Source organism: Diachasmimorpha longicaudata, chromosome 5 (assembly GCF_034640455.1).
Source record: "Diachasmimorpha longicaudata isolate KC_UGA_2023 chromosome 5, iyDiaLong2, whole genome shotgun sequence".
Lineage (NCBI taxonomy): Eukaryota > Metazoa > Arthropoda > Insecta > Hymenoptera > Braconidae > Diachasmimorpha > Diachasmimorpha longicaudata.
The window spans coordinates 7,977,319-7,993,041 of NC_087229.1; the positions used below are offsets into that span (position 1 = coordinate 7,977,319).

Here is a 15,723-nt window from a genome sequence, read left to right on the forward strand (position 1 = left end):
ACTGTTCCGGCTGATGTGAATTCTGATGAATTGTTATTCAACAGATTTTTTTTTTTTCCTTCTGACCAATGTTATTTTGTTAGTTGATTAATACGAATTTTTTAAACTGCTGATAGTGGATTATCGGTCGATCGCTCGCTGCGGGGTATGGGTAGACGATTAAATTATCCCCTCCGCTATCTTACAGTCATTATCATTGATAAAATGAGAACAAGATAAACGCCGTGAAAGAAATTAAAATATAGGAGTCGTATATAAAAAGAGAAAATTTATTCCATTAACGTTCATGTATTAGGTTGACTCAATTTGTAAATAACAAATACTCATTGATCGATAGAAATTTTTATCGGGATAAGGAGAATAATTTTATGTCTCGGTTGCAAACAAATCGTTTTAGCGTCAACATGGTCAGGTTTTTAATAAATATAATTAATAAAAGGTAGAAAAATTGAAGGAGCGTTGTGAAAATTAATACGATAAAAGACGAATATACATTTTAAATGTTGATTAATTGCATTTTCGGAAAAAAAAAATTGTTTCCGCCCGGGTTTGAACCGGGGACCTTCCGCGTGTTAGGCGGATGTGATAAACCAACTACACCACGGAAACGTTGAAGGCTCTTGCCATAAAAGAGTTTATAAGCCCAAAATTAATTCAGCAGTCCTAAAATTGACCGGAGAAACCGAATATTCATTTTCATCGCGCTGTGCGAAAAAATTATTGATGTCTCATAAAAAAAAAGATTTTGGTTTCTGGACGTATTATAGAAAGAGCTGAAGCCGAGTGATATAATCCCCCGCCCCTGCCGGCAGCTAAGAACTTTTTTTTTTGGGTGATGGTATCGAAATACACTATTTCCCTTATTAGTAACCGAAACGTAAAAATTTGTTAATCCAATAGTACGCTTTTATCAACATTTCTTCTTTTTCACACTTGTAATACAATATATCATTCCAACGATGATTGATTGAATTTTTGGAGAAAAAAAAAATTGTTTCCGCCCGGGTTTGAACCGGGGACCTTCCGCGTGTTAGGCGGATGTGATAAACCAACTACACCACGGAAACGTTGAAGGCTCTTGCCATAAAAGAGTTTATAGGCCCAAAATTAATTCAGTAGTACTAAAATTAACCGGAGAAACCGAATATTCATTTTCATCGCGCAGTGCGAAAAAATTACTGATGTCTCCTAAAAAAAAAGATTTTAATTCCTGGACGTATTATAGAAAGAGCTGAAGCCGAGTGATATAATCCCCTTCCTCTGCCGGCAGCCAAAAACTTTTTTTTTTGGGTGATGGTATCGAAATACACTTTTTCCTTTATTAGTAACCGAAACGTAAAAATTTGTTAATCCAATAGTACGCTTTTATCAACATTTCCTCTTTTTCACACTTGTAATGCAATATATCATTCCAACGATAATTGATTGCATTTTTGGAGAAAAAAAAAATTGTTTCCGCCCGGGTTTGAACCGGGGACCTTCCGCGTGTTAGGCGGATGTGATAGGCCAACTACACCACGGAAACGTTGGAAGCTAGTGGAATAAATGAGTTTATATCCCGGGTGAGGAAGTGAAAAAAACTAATATTGAAAAAAAAGTGAAAAAATAAATCAGTTGTACGACTACGAAGTTTCTGGTATTTTTAGTAAAACTGGGAAATTTTCGTGAATTGCTAAGAGACAAGTTATCAATACATTTTCAGCCATCTAAATATAGAATAACAGACGCGTCCATACATTAAAAGGTAACGAGACGCTATACTAAATTAATCCCAGTGATATATTCCGTTATTCCAATGTCGATAGAAATTACGGAAAAATAGAGAGGAAAAATTGAAAAAAATCACACTCCATCAGATGTGACAAAATCTACTGTTAAAGTACCATTTCCGGACAGTTTAAATTTTTAATTGACTCTTTTCACAATAGAATTATCAGTGACAGAATCGAATTTTTTCCTAGCCAAGAATAATTGTCTTTTGATAAATATAGACCACTAATAAACTGAATCTCCGGTTATCGAACAATTTCAAATTATATCCCATCAATTTGATAATTTTGTTTTCTATCTTAAAATCCGGATACTCTTAAAAACAGTATTAATAATTAGGGGAAGTTTGATTCTGAGGATATCTCACCTCTAAAATTCAAGCCTGACGTATCCCTTTAACCCCGTCAGACACATCACAGTGGATTCACTGCGCGTGTCGGGGGACGGAGGGGGCGACAGGGATAGAGTAATGGTGAAGTGAGGTGGGGTAGAGAGGGTGTGAGGGAGAGAGTGGCTCTCTCCACGAAGCGAGGACTTGGCGTCCCCAGCCTCGCTCACCTCATGACATATTCATGGTTCATTATCATAGCGAATCATGGCCCATCAGCTTTTGATTGTCTGCCCAGCGTTGTTAGTCCCAACTAATGCGACTGCGTATCATCCACGTGACTGCTGCCTTTCTATTTCCCTTCACCCAACCCCACTAAGTCTCATCCATCCACGTACTCTACCCTTTACTTACATATACAAACATATTTCTGGGTAATAATACACGGAGTTAATTTTTTGGTGAAGACTATTCTACCGTTTTATAAAAACGTATCATGGGTTATCGTTGCCTCGCATTTACTCCAAAATTTTGAGAAATTAATATGTAATCATCAATTTGAGTTGTAGGTTAAAGAAAATTTTATTCTGACGTATAATAAATTTCAACCTTTGGAGCAGGAAATTTTTTTTATCACGTTAAAATTTCTATAGCGTATAATAAAATTTGATTTGATCGTCTATTAATTTCTATCATCTGTGGACATAGGAGTGAAGTAAATTCGATTAATGATAGACGTTTAGACGGCGGTTGCGCAATTTTTATCGAAAAAATTTCTCGAACGTGAGTTAGAAAAATTTTTGACTCACGAATGCTAAATTTTACCCCTTCAACACCAGCAATTTTTATGCTGATAAACAAAAATTCGAGAAAGTGGGTGGTTTCTACGTCCTTAGATGGACGAATTTTATTTTGGCTTGATATCGAGAAAATGGCGACGGCACGAATGGGATAGGGGAAAAAATTGGAATCAAGTTTCTGATTGTATATTGATAAATTTGGAGCGAAAATCGTCGTGAATATTCGAAAAATACGAAAGAATGATTGAATACTGACGTAACTAAAATATTGAATAAATGGCTTTCAGCGTGAAACAAATAATCCTCATGTATTTTTCCCATGCAAATGCATCAATAATATAGGAACATTTACGCTGTTCAATGATAAAAAAACAATATCAATTATTCAACACAAAACTAAATTATTTCATGGAAAAGAATTACGACCGAATAACACGATAATTCTCAAAATCTAAGTTAAATTTTACCAATTTACAAAAAATTGATAACAATTTCGGTGGTGATCCATGAAATTGACTGGAAATTTCACAATTATTTTCTTCTATTCATCCAATAAACTAACTGGAAATGATTCTCGCTCAAGGATTACGCAAATATAGCTCCGTGATTTTTACGAAATATTTTTCTCCGGATAAAATAAAAAATCCCTCTCAATTTATCGACCGGATTCCGTTAATCGGATTCAACAGTTGAATCATTGTAATTCACGATTTCGAAGTGCCTTGCCAATCCGGATTATGGATGGCCAGTGGGTGCACTTATGGGTTCCAACCCAAATACTTTATACAGTACCTCGTGAGCCAGTAGAAATGGTGCACGCAGTGGTCGGATGGTGGAAGCCTCATCATGAAATCTGGTAATCGTATTTTCTCCATATTTTTTTTTTTTGCATCCAGAACTCTCTGTTATTCTTCTTTCGACGGATAGAAAGAATATGTCCATCGAAGTGCCTTTTGCAAATTGATATTAAGAGGCAAATTTTCTTATGGGATATCATTTATCTGCCATAGGACTCACTCGATTATTCCCTCTTTTACATTGACAAATAGAATTCAGTTCCATTTGTGGTTTTATCAGAATTTAAAAATCCCAGTCCGTAAAGTCAATCTATTATTCCGCATCGTCATCGCAATGGCATCAAAAGGCTCGGAATTAGTTTCTGGGGGTTACAAATTATTAAGATTTATATATGTTAAAGTACTACCAGAGAGAACCAAATTGAATCGTTAAATTTTTTCTTAGAATCCATAGAAAATATGGAATTCTACTAAAAAATATACAAGACATAAAACAAATTATTTCCCACTAAACTAAAAATTTATCTTAATTTTAACCACGAATTAATATATTCAGACATGTACCACTAATTCCATCAATTTTGATTTATCCACTTGAAATGATCCGTCACCCTTCACCCGTCATGCTCAACAGTTACCTAATTACTTTAAAGTACTTTGAAATGCGTCCACTCGTGTCCAAAAGGGCTATGGGAGTATCACCTCCTGTTCTCCACCAATTCCCTTTGCTTGCAATTGCACAAACACTTCTAAAACACCGTTACAAATGGGGAACTGATGTGCAGAGTGATTTATCCTCTGTGCTCCCCCCTTTCCACCCCCGGATGGAGTGCTCGAGACAATTTAAAAGTGTTAAAAAAAAAAAAAATCATGTCTGAGAGTGAGATAAAGTATATGGTTGCGGTGTGGCCAGCAGGTGACGGAGTGTTGCGAGCTGCATAATGAATAATGCCAGAGCCGAACCACAAGCCGTTTCCTGTCCTTCCACTTTGTTGACTGAATGACAGTAGTTGTGCTGGCATTCACTGGCACCCAGATAGTCCTGGAAAAACCACTGATGGTGTCTGTACATGTTCTCGTGTGGAATTCACGTGACTACATGCATTTCATTCTTGTGTATGCTCTCGATGAGAAATCGTTAGGTTACAGGTAAAATTGAGGTGATGGGGGTGGGGGAGGGGACTAGGGATTGGTTAGCTGGATTGAGAAGGCTTGATCGAGGGTAGAGGCAATTGTTGGCTGATTACTGGCAACTGATGACAGTTGAATTGCTTTCAGAGTGTGGACTTTTGGGTGAATTGAGGATTTATTCATTGACAAACAAATTCATTGGGTATTCTCAGTAATAATGGAACCTTACAATATGGAGTGTAATTACATAAATTGTAATGGTACGATATTTGGGAAATGAGGATAATGGTTTCATGACAAATGTCAATTTTTCACCGTGGGAATCGTGGAGACAATGACACATTTTCAGGTAATGATGAAGGGATGAGGTTAGAGGGGATCAGTAAATGCGGAAATTGTTTTAATGAAATTTTTCTACTACAGTGTGAACCGGAAGTTTATGAGGGGGATTTAAATTTGGTTAATTTATTAACTTCATATATTTAATTGTGACGCAACATAGTCAATCTGGTTTTGGTCTACGTGTAATTCCGAGCCTCAAACATTTCGGCTGAGCGTTGCCGGATTTTTCTACTTGATTCCAATTTTTCATAGAGAAAATTCATCTGAGAAATTTGTAATTGAAAGAAAAAATGATTCTTAATACGATTTTTTGGTTATGACGTCAGATAAAAATTATGTAAGTCCCTGAAGTTGTACGGAACAGACCCATTTTTTTTTACTAACATCATTCAAAAAATCGTCTTTATTTTGTAATATTTCCCTGAACGACATTTCACTCGACAATTTCCAAACATTTCCCCTAATTTTTATAGAACTTTCTGTCCGTGTATGCGTTGTCTCATTCCCCGACAAAGTCAATCCATCATTGTAATGAATTCCTGAGTTTTGTAATACTCTCAATGACCTCCCCCATAAATCGCAAAGTGTCTCCATATTTCTCCTCCACAAGTCCAAAAATGCCATGAGATACATAAGGATAGAGCCCCGAAAACTTGGCAGCTTTATCTCGGCATTACTCGAAAATTTATTCATATATAATGAAGGGTTGAATAATGCAATGGGTTAACCCCTTGTTCCTCGCGGCTTTTCCAAGCCGAGGCCTATGGCCTTTGCCATCCTCCACGCGGACCCTATACATATACCACGCCCTCTCACTCTACTTTCCCATCCAGTATAAAGCCAGGGCCTTGGCGATGAGATCGGGGAGACTGGGAGTCCAGGAATACACTCGTGTGCAAAACTCGAGGAGGTGTAAGATGTAACAAACAACCGGTGAGATTATATTTAACGTGCTTTTGGGAAAATCGTGGCTTGATGGGGTAGTAGGGGAAAGGAGGTAAAAAGGGGTTGAGTTGAATGAAATACGCACTGGTTGTGTTTTCCGGTTGGAATTATGAGGGGAAATACGCGGAAATTAAGCGTCGAGGTATTTGATTATTACCCTCTTAATCTCGATGACTATCAGGGGCAAATAATACATCAGAATTTGTATTAATTCTTCAGCCATGCGATTAATTACCCCCGAATTTATCCAGTAATTACTATATCAATATTTTATCGAGCTGTATTTCACTGAATTGACTCTCTGCATTAATATTAATGGGGTGGCGTTATTAAGAGATGTAATGACTGGGACTGGGCCAGTGATTTTAACCCCCAAGAATATTCAAGTGTCATTCATACTGCGAGTACAGTCTGTACATAGTGCAGCCTTGTAATCGGTTGTTCATACCACCAAATTTTTCCTTGGAAATTCGTCCTAGCTTGAAAATAAAATTTTATTACAATGTTACCCCGTTTTTGTGACTAATCAGTAACGATAAGAAACTATAAGTTCCCGCCATATGAAAAAGACAAGTAATTGGCCCGCGTACAATGAAGGCAATTGACCTTTGCTTGGTGAGACCATGCGATGTCGTTTCTCGTGTGTTATAAATTATAATTAGTCCAGCCTCGTAATGCTCATATGAATAAATGATAAACGAGCAACAACGGCTCTCGGGCAAACCGTCCATTCGACTCGGAGAGCTCCTCCAACACTCTCTGCGTTAACCATTCACCTCATAAAGTTCATTTATTTTTCTATACCGAGAGGAATATCTTCGAAAAGTAATGATATTCAATAAAAATTTATTTACAAAAATATTCCGGAAGTTACAGATTTTTTTCGCACCATTTGTCATTTTTATTTGAATATACGGGGATAAATTGTCATATCGTTATTTAAATTTTTTAATTCTTACAAAAAATAATACTCTTAATTTGGTGATATACTCCGTCTTTTCTCTATTCGTCACAAAGAAATCTCAACATATTGATATAAATTAAAAGAGACATTTTTCCAGGGATTTTTTCTAATGGAATAAAATGATCTCTCGTTTTCATCTCTCTTCGGAAATAAATCCGTTTTCGATACCCTTTGTAATTTGAGATGATCGGCTTGCCCTGACCTCGGGATCAAGGGACCAAAAGACGCATTCGTGTCCCTAGTTTTTTTTTTTTTCCTCTTGAACGTATCATCACTCTAGTTTCCAAGGGACGCCGAGTATCGAGTGGATTTTGATGGTTGTAGGGGAGGGGAAACAACTAGCGAATGGATGACGAAGAGAGTGACACTGTGTTGATGCTGGATAGAGGTGTGAAAGTGCCGTATCTCCCCCTTTTTTTTTTTTGCACTTGACGGATTTCCAGGCAGAATGAAGAGGGAAAAAGGGGTAAAGGGGCGCCAGGGGGAGGGGGAGCGAAAAGTGCTCGACAGACCGGCACAAAGCCTGCTAATGGATGTCCACTCCCCACCCCCTTCTCCGCCGAAAGCGACGAAAGATATTACTACCTGCAGATTAATCTCTGCGACGAATTTATTTTAGCCGATTTCACAGTAATGAAAGTAAGATTTTAATTATTCAGTTTTTATTTACGGTAGGAGTATTGGCACCAAATACAACTGGTCCATGAGTCCCATGGTATGTTTTTTTCCATGAAAATGAAAATTAAAAGAAGACTATTAGAAATGGGGTAATTTTAAATGATTCAAAAATTTGTTGAGTATTCTAAGTACTTTTCTCTGTTAGGAAATTTGGTTGGTGGCCCTTTAGGGTAGGGATTTCAAGTGATAAAAAAAATATAATGAATTTCAAATATCGGTTTTTAATATGAAACTTGATCCTGCTTCACATCTACGATAAAAAACTAAACTCTTGGAATTGTTGGTCGTGCAATCCGTTAATTGGTCTCGTCTGAACCTCTTCAATTCACCGTATGACTTCCTTTTTCTTTGGTGGTTTCTTCCTTAAGTCACTCCTAACGTAGTAGATATCCACTGGATACCACTTCTTCCTCAGCTGCAGGCCAAGTATACATATACAGATATATTGGATTTAACTGGTGTTTCGCCTCTCCACGGCGAATGACTTTCTCGACCTCCACAGCAGTTTCCCCAGCAAATCGATTATTTATTTTCGGTTTACCCAATGGGGAAAAATCGAAATACGAAATTAGACCAACCTTCGCCCAGTTATTTAACGAATGACACGATTTTCCAGGGGGGTGAGAATTTGGGGTATTGATTTTAGACTGGATCCTACAGCGTAGCTATAATCCACGTCATGCGAATTAAAAATGGCCTGGTGACGAAAAATTCTGTGTGAACTTGCTGATACACTGATTCGTGTCGCAGAAACATCAATTTTTTTAACTACATTTCCACGAAATTTAGTTAACAAACATTTTTCTTCTTCAACAATTTTATTGCACTCTAGAGCGACGTGATTTTCAATCGTTAATCCGTGTAGAGCTTAAATATGACGTCGTAAAGTTGTTGAATTTCTTATCAATTTTTCCTTCGATCAATATTCAGGTGCGAATATGTTATTAAAAATAATCTGAAAAATCTAGAACACAAATGCGTTAATAGGATAAAGATTCTGTAGCACTCGTCTATTGCAAGTAGTTACTGGGGTACATTGATGTGAATAGAATATGGGGAGGGGGTTGAACCACGAGTTTTTGTATTATATGGAGATTATGAACCTGCTTGGGTCCCGATCCTCGTAGGTCGAGGGGAGCCTGTTTGGGGTCGCGTGTTTGAGAGACAGCACTCACCCCCCAGACCTTCCGTTCTCTCGCTCACTTTTCTAGATGTGTTAGGTGTCCCAAGCTGGGGATACATGCGATGCAGACAAGCAAAACGAGCACGCACGAAGTGGAGGTTTTTTTCTCCCTCCCCCCCGGTTTCACTCTTGGTGCCCCGTGGGACGGGGCGCGTTCTTTATGCTCGATATAATACCGCTCTGAAAACATACACACTTCTCTCTGTCTCCCTTCCATTTCCCTTTTCCAAGTATATACAATGCGCGACAATGGCCCGTGCTTCTACAGTTGCGACGTCTTCAAAAAAAAAAAAAAAAAATTATGATGAGGATAATTTTTTGCGATGGAAATTTTTTTTGAAGGGAGATAAATAGTCAGGAAAAAATTACGAAGATATTCACGTAATCCGCAATAGTAAATGATTATCCGGCGATTTTTTTAGGACAGAGGGAGGGTAGATGAGAGGTGGAGTGAATTTGCAGGTTTTTCACCGAATTAAGTGGGTAATTGTCACATCAGTATTTTTCCCATCCAAATTTCACCCAATAGTCGTGATCTTTGGAAAATTAACTACGATTATGGTTTACGAATTAAGTTATTATTTATTCAACTAGTTGCTTAACGCCTTTTCCAAGAATTTCCGAGCCTGACGGATACATATCCCAATAACACATGTAATTTTCAAACCTGCCTCCAGCTCGGCGTTACTACCTTACAAACTCGTTCGAAAATGACGTAAATTTCCGACATTATGTAAAGCTCATGCAATAAGATAATGGACTAAGGCGTCGGATGAGGTAAAAGAAAATGGGAACAAATCCGTGGAGCTTATTCAGCGTCGACCATTTAGTAATCCGGCGAGCGTTTGGATCCCGAGAGTTTACAAGGAATATTTAAGTCTTCACTAAGCTGGGATTAACTGGTTGCGCTCGAGCGAGTGCTTTCCCGTAAACATCTTGATTAACGGAGACAGTGGCTTTTATTTTTCAACCTTCCCTTTTTATGGTTCTCCAAACTTCTATTTAGTGACAATAATTAAAGGTACCCTCTTATCTGCAGATTGGTGGGATTATTAAGAGTTAGTATTTTTTTTATAAGAGATCATCTTGCTTCGAGGGAAATATGAAAGGATAATTACTTTGCTGAACCAGAAAAATAGAGTTGAGTGGTCTTGTCAGGTGAAATGTCTTGTGGAGAGAGGGGGAAAGTTCAGTGATAGAAAAATTCAGCTAGATGAGTCGAGAATGATTTTTATTTAAATTTTTCCCGAGAACTTGTGATTTTTTTTTCTCCCTATACGCGACAACGATATAGTATATTAATATACATACATATAAAAATAAGTATCGGATTGATTGATCGATTAACTGCTTATGCTACTGATCTGGTCCTCACTTTTACTCTCATAGAAACGGCCACCGTGGGACTTTTGCATTTTCTTTTTTCCCCCCCTACCCACATCATGGTGAAGTTATCTCTATTTTAACACTGATGCATTATTTATTATTGTTACTGTAATTGAACGTGTAGTGATCGTAGATGCTCGCGATGCTTGACATGGAAATCGCGTGTGGGTGTCCCACCACGTTGTTCTTTTATAAATATTTCAAGGAGAATAGCCCCTTTTATCTACTTTTCTTCAGTGCCTCGTCGAATATGAATAAGATAGTTGGGATATGTGCATGTCGCCAATTTTACCCTCTCGCATTCCCTCACTATTGCAACTTTTTTTTTTGTTTCTCTTTCACCGGTCGTCATTTATGTACGAATTTTTTGAAAAGAAAAAAAAGAAAGTTTCAGAAAAAAAATTTCAGGCAAATGGTTTTTGAATTACAAATTTTTCAATATCACTACTCGGAATGAAGTTGAAATTTTTTCATTGAAAAGTTTTTCGTTCGGTATTAGGGAGGGGAGACTTTCTCTTTTTCCCTTCCAAAATCATGATTGCCACATGTATTATTTTAATACATAGACCCGTCACTATTTAGACTTATTATTTTTTCATCATAACAATCGTTGATGTCTGAGTTTGAAGCATAATTAGCAGCTACCGAAAAAGCCTGACTTTTAATCCGAAAATAAAATTAAAATCGCTTGTAGAATTTTTTAGTCTGAATTCAGTGGTTTTTCAAGCTTCAAAAAAGTGTACGAGAAATTTTAGTTTAATTTTTTTTACAATGTAATGCCACTAAAATTCAAACTCTTCTAAATTGTCATAAACTCAACTCTCCTATCCCCCATAAAATTTTTTTCATTAGTACACTGAAAAGAACCTGACAACCCCATAAAGAACAAATTAATTTAAAGTGTACCTCAAGATAGTCCACATTGTCCCCATCTCATCCACCTACCTCATTTCTTGTACCATCTGATCTCACGCAATTACCCCCTACACGCTCCTAAAGTACTCTCCTGTGGCATTCTACCACGCACACCAGTTTTTTGTGGCGTGAGGAAACTTGATATTTTTTCAATTAAGAAACAACACAACCGCCATCAAAACAAGATGGTGATGAACCGTCGGAGGGGACGCTTGAGTGTTCTGACGGTGGTTGTTCCGCATTAATATAACTGTAAAGTGGAAAATGACGGGAAATATTGGGCTTTAGATCCTGAGAAACTGAATCGTCAAAAATATTTCCGAACCACTGATAGAAGAATTCGATTAATATTAATTGCATCAGGGAACTGCGCAGCGGTTTCCGTGCAAGTTCGACTGCACAAGTCAAAAACCATTTTTCGCACTCATAATGGAATAAATAATTTTTTTTCTCCAGTGTAGGCTGGAAAAAATCCAGTCAGCAGCCAAATTCATCACGAAGTGAATATCGAATTGTTCGACTATTGAGTACTTAATGGCAGTATAATGTTTCCGGTATTTGGGTTGAAAGCAGATGCTAAAAAAAGAAATGGGTATTTGTCGATTAACGACGTCTGGCTAATCGAATTAGTTGTGAATAATTGACGCTTCCTGTCGATAGTAGACCGGAAAACGTGCAATAAAACATTATCTCTTATTATACTCACTTATAGCACATGCATTAACACCTTATTATCGTAAATTCTCCCACTGCCCATTATCCTGCACCACGGAATGACCCATTGAACGGGGTAAATAAAGTATCGACGTAAATTTCACCTGTCCTCTTAGGGGTTTCACGTACCAAAATTAGGAACCCCTGTAGAACGTTCAAATTATTGCAAGTCCGTTATTCAAAATCATGAAATAATTTTGACACATTTTAACGATTAATTTTTCAATAGAATTCCAATTCACAACTTATGACTTTAGATTATCTCAATTTGAGATTATAAGTCTTAAAAAAAAGTTTTTTATATGCACACAACACACTCTGTACGATGAATACCGAAGAAACAGTAGACCAGCGGGATGGAGTGGTTTTCGGGGTAGAGAAGGCCCCGGGGGTGATTGTGTTTTGTACCATAAATTATTCACTCGCATTGCTCCAGTCCTCTCGTCGACAGTTTTCCCCATATCCGAATACACAACACGACCTATGCGCATCTCCCCCGCCATTCAAAAACTGTTGTACTCTCGAGTTCCGCAGTCGAATGACCCTGCCCACAATTTCAACTACCATCGAAAAAGTTTCCCCATCTGTTTACCGTCGGAGCAGCAAAGAAAAAAAATATAAATTACGGTCAATCATCTTTATCATAGTTTTTCCTGTGCGTCGGGCCCGATGAAGAAGAATTCGAGTATTCCGCGAATATTGTAATATTCATAATGACATTGCGTGTAAAAACACCAGCACGAAGTCCAAAAATACGGGAAAAAGAATCAGTAAAGAGCATGAAAGGGCGACCTGATGGAATAAGAAAACGAGGGAAGGTCTTGTCTCTGACAAACCCTCTAGACAATGTCCATTGCACTTTCCCCTATCGCATCGTGGTCGCGCATTCCACCTCAAGCTGCATAATTTCTACGTTTTTATTTCCCTCACTTGCTACCAACCAAACGTACATTACACACCCCCCATAGAACACACGGCGCCAATGTTTAGAGACCTCATGTATGTAAAAAAAAAAAACCAGGGAAACCAGGAGACCCTCAAAGGTTTCCCGCCCTTTGTTGCTCGATACGTTATTCATGCATCATTGCAATAAGTTCGCACTGGTGGAAGTGCAGACATCAAGGGAATAAGACAGTCGAGTAGGAAAAAAAAATGAGAGAAATACCTAGTTGCTTTCCTCCCCCGTTCACATCCCCCACTGCTCATGTAATGACCGTAATTCCGTCACGTTGAAATCATGCAACCGGCCAGTTTTTTTTTTTTTTTCACTGAATCGAAGTATGACCGCTGGAGGAGAAAACACATCACTGGTAGAACTTTTTTCACTCACAGCTGTATTATTCCCTTGCTGCGTATTTCCACTTATCTTGGGCTTGTGGACAAGTTTCAGACCTAGTTGAAGTTAACTCAAACTTTGCACTTGGTTGACTAGCGGAGTAAATAAAAAAGTGGGCTTAATTAAAGGTGATTATTGGAGGGGAGGGGGCAGCGTTATCCTTCATGGGCAAACGATCAAATAAATAAGTTACTGTGATTGGGGTGTACAGACTGAGGATCAATTGTGCGTTGGGGTATTAATTCTACTATCCTTTTAAAATGTAGTTCTCAAACTTTGGAGGCTTGTATTTTGGTGGAAAAAAACGGCTGACTATTAGTCTAGGCCAATACAAAGTTTTATTATAAAATTATAATGATCCAAATAGTGATTAAGGGTGATTTTTGCATGAGCCCTCAGAAAATCAGAGCGTAGCTGAGTAAATAAAAATGTGATGTTAATTAAAGGCAATTGTACTGAGGGAGAAAATTTTTCGTTTATGTACAAACTATCAAACAAATAAGTTACACTAACAGGAAAAGAGGGCACAGAGCACTTCCCCCAGGGGTGTATTGTCAACGCCAGAGGACGCCTTTAAAATATCCAAGGTTGAATGTAGAGCGATAAGGCAAACAGGATTTTCGAGTACAAAAGGAACGCTTGGGCTTCGCTTGCCACATGTTACCTCGTATTTTCGTCGTATCAAGTACATATACAACAATTTTACCCCCGTCTCTTCTCCATCGCTCCATTCCTCTTTACCTTCTCCACTAATGCGCCTCTTCTGTCTTTGTTTGAAGTTGTTCCACCCCTTCGACATCATTACGGAAAAGGGGTGTGTTTGTATGCGTGCGTTGTATCACGCATTCTCAAGTTCTATCGTTGGGAGAGTGATAAAGAGAGAAGTATTTGGGGTCCTTGGGGGCCTCCTGGTGCAAACAAATAGCCCTGGAGTCTCGATCATTGTTTGCTCTCAGCGGCAATTATCCCGCCGGCAAGTTGGAGAGTCTTTAGCCTTCGGGCATGTTAAATAAGTGGTAATCTAACTGGTAATGCAGCAGTTATTTCGACTGATTTTTTTACTGCTTCATTGAATATTGCCGAAGGGATGTTTCCAAGGAAAATAGAAATTATTTCACTCTGCAGTTTACCGCTGTCGTGTGCGCACCTAACGGAAAAATTCAAAGTACATCATCATCATCATCATCAGGTCATCATTTGTTCAGGTCATATGAAAAATATATCCCCCTGAAAATGTTTAACTTACGCGTTTGAGAATAAACCCATATGTCCACTCGCCACGAGCCGATCTAAATGTAGATTTATATTGAATCTATCTTCGTGCAAGGCGACATCCACCGTCTAGGCGCTAGCAACCCCTTGTAGATGTATCGAATGCACGATGAACATGTACATCTGTTCGAAAAGCCAAACTTATATCCACCGAACTTCTTGGTGGCGTCCCAGACATCCCGAAATAACTATAATTCAACAATTTAATATGACTCGTTGCGCTCAAACTCCCGCATTTAAACTTCATGGAATATTCACTTGGAGAACATGAAGAATGTACATCCAAATGACTCGGCTAATCGACGCCGTTCAATATTCAAGTCTATGCAAACATTTGAACCAACGGGGGAAACACCAAGAATCCCAAAATAGAGAATTCGGTAATGGGATAATTATACAATTATGGTATGGGTGTCGTTGTTTCTAACCCCCCCTTCCAGACAAATGTAGAATTTGTTGAATACTTGATGATCAATTTTCTTCGGCTCAAATATAAACCGTCTCACCGTGTCTCGGGGTCGTTTTAAAGAGTCATGATGGAGCGTCTACCGTAACATATTTGTAATGCATTTCTCTGACACCGGCGGGAGTGAAATAAATGGATGGTGACAATGGTGACAGAATCAGTAGTGACAATTAGTCTTGATTGTCTAATCAAGGCACTCAGACGATTTAAATTAATAAAATTCTCCGACAGTGCGGAAATATCGATTCTGTTTATTGATTAATTGGACTCTGGGTTGAAGTGATTCGCGGTTCATTAGGGACATACGAGAGTGAAATCGTTTCTGTGCCATCTGATAAATTGGAGTAACGACACAAACCAGGGTTGTGTCTATATGAACATCTCCCTCTCATTTTTCTTCTTGTTGATTTACTTTTTCTCTCTCTTTCTCTTTCGAATTACTCTATCTACCCCTTTATTTCTGTTTTTCTCTTTGCTCATTTGTGCTATGTCACTGGACGATAGACAATGGGAATTGATTCCGGATTCGTGACTACTTTATAAATTTATAATTCTTGTGCAAAGAAGTGGTGGGCAGTCTGCACGCAATCGACGCTCGAGGTACGGATTTCAAGTGGATATAAAAATAAATTGTGTGACACACGTGAACCCAGTGGTTTCAATTGTGATTGATGATTAAATTTTTTTTTTGGCCAC

General features: G+C 38.2%; 3 non-coding genes across 3 annotated transcripts; all 3 read right to left on the minus strand.

Annotated features, from left to right (window-relative positions):
• Positions 1-534: 534 nt before the first annotated feature.
• On the minus strand, positions 535-609 carry Trnav-aac (transfer RNA valine (anticodon AAC)). The gene has a single exon. It is a non-coding gene; the product is annotated as a tRNA-Val (tRNA).
• A 383-nt stretch (positions 610-992) lies between these two features.
• On the minus strand, positions 993-1,067 carry Trnav-aac (transfer RNA valine (anticodon AAC)). Its single transcript has one exon. It is a non-coding gene; the product is annotated as a tRNA-Val (tRNA).
• Positions 1,068-1,450: 383 nt separating this feature from the next.
• Positions 1,451-1,525, minus strand: Trnav-aac (transfer RNA valine (anticodon AAC)). The gene has a single exon. It is a non-coding gene; the product is annotated as a tRNA-Val (tRNA).
• Positions 1,526-15,723: the final 14,198 nt, after the last annotated feature.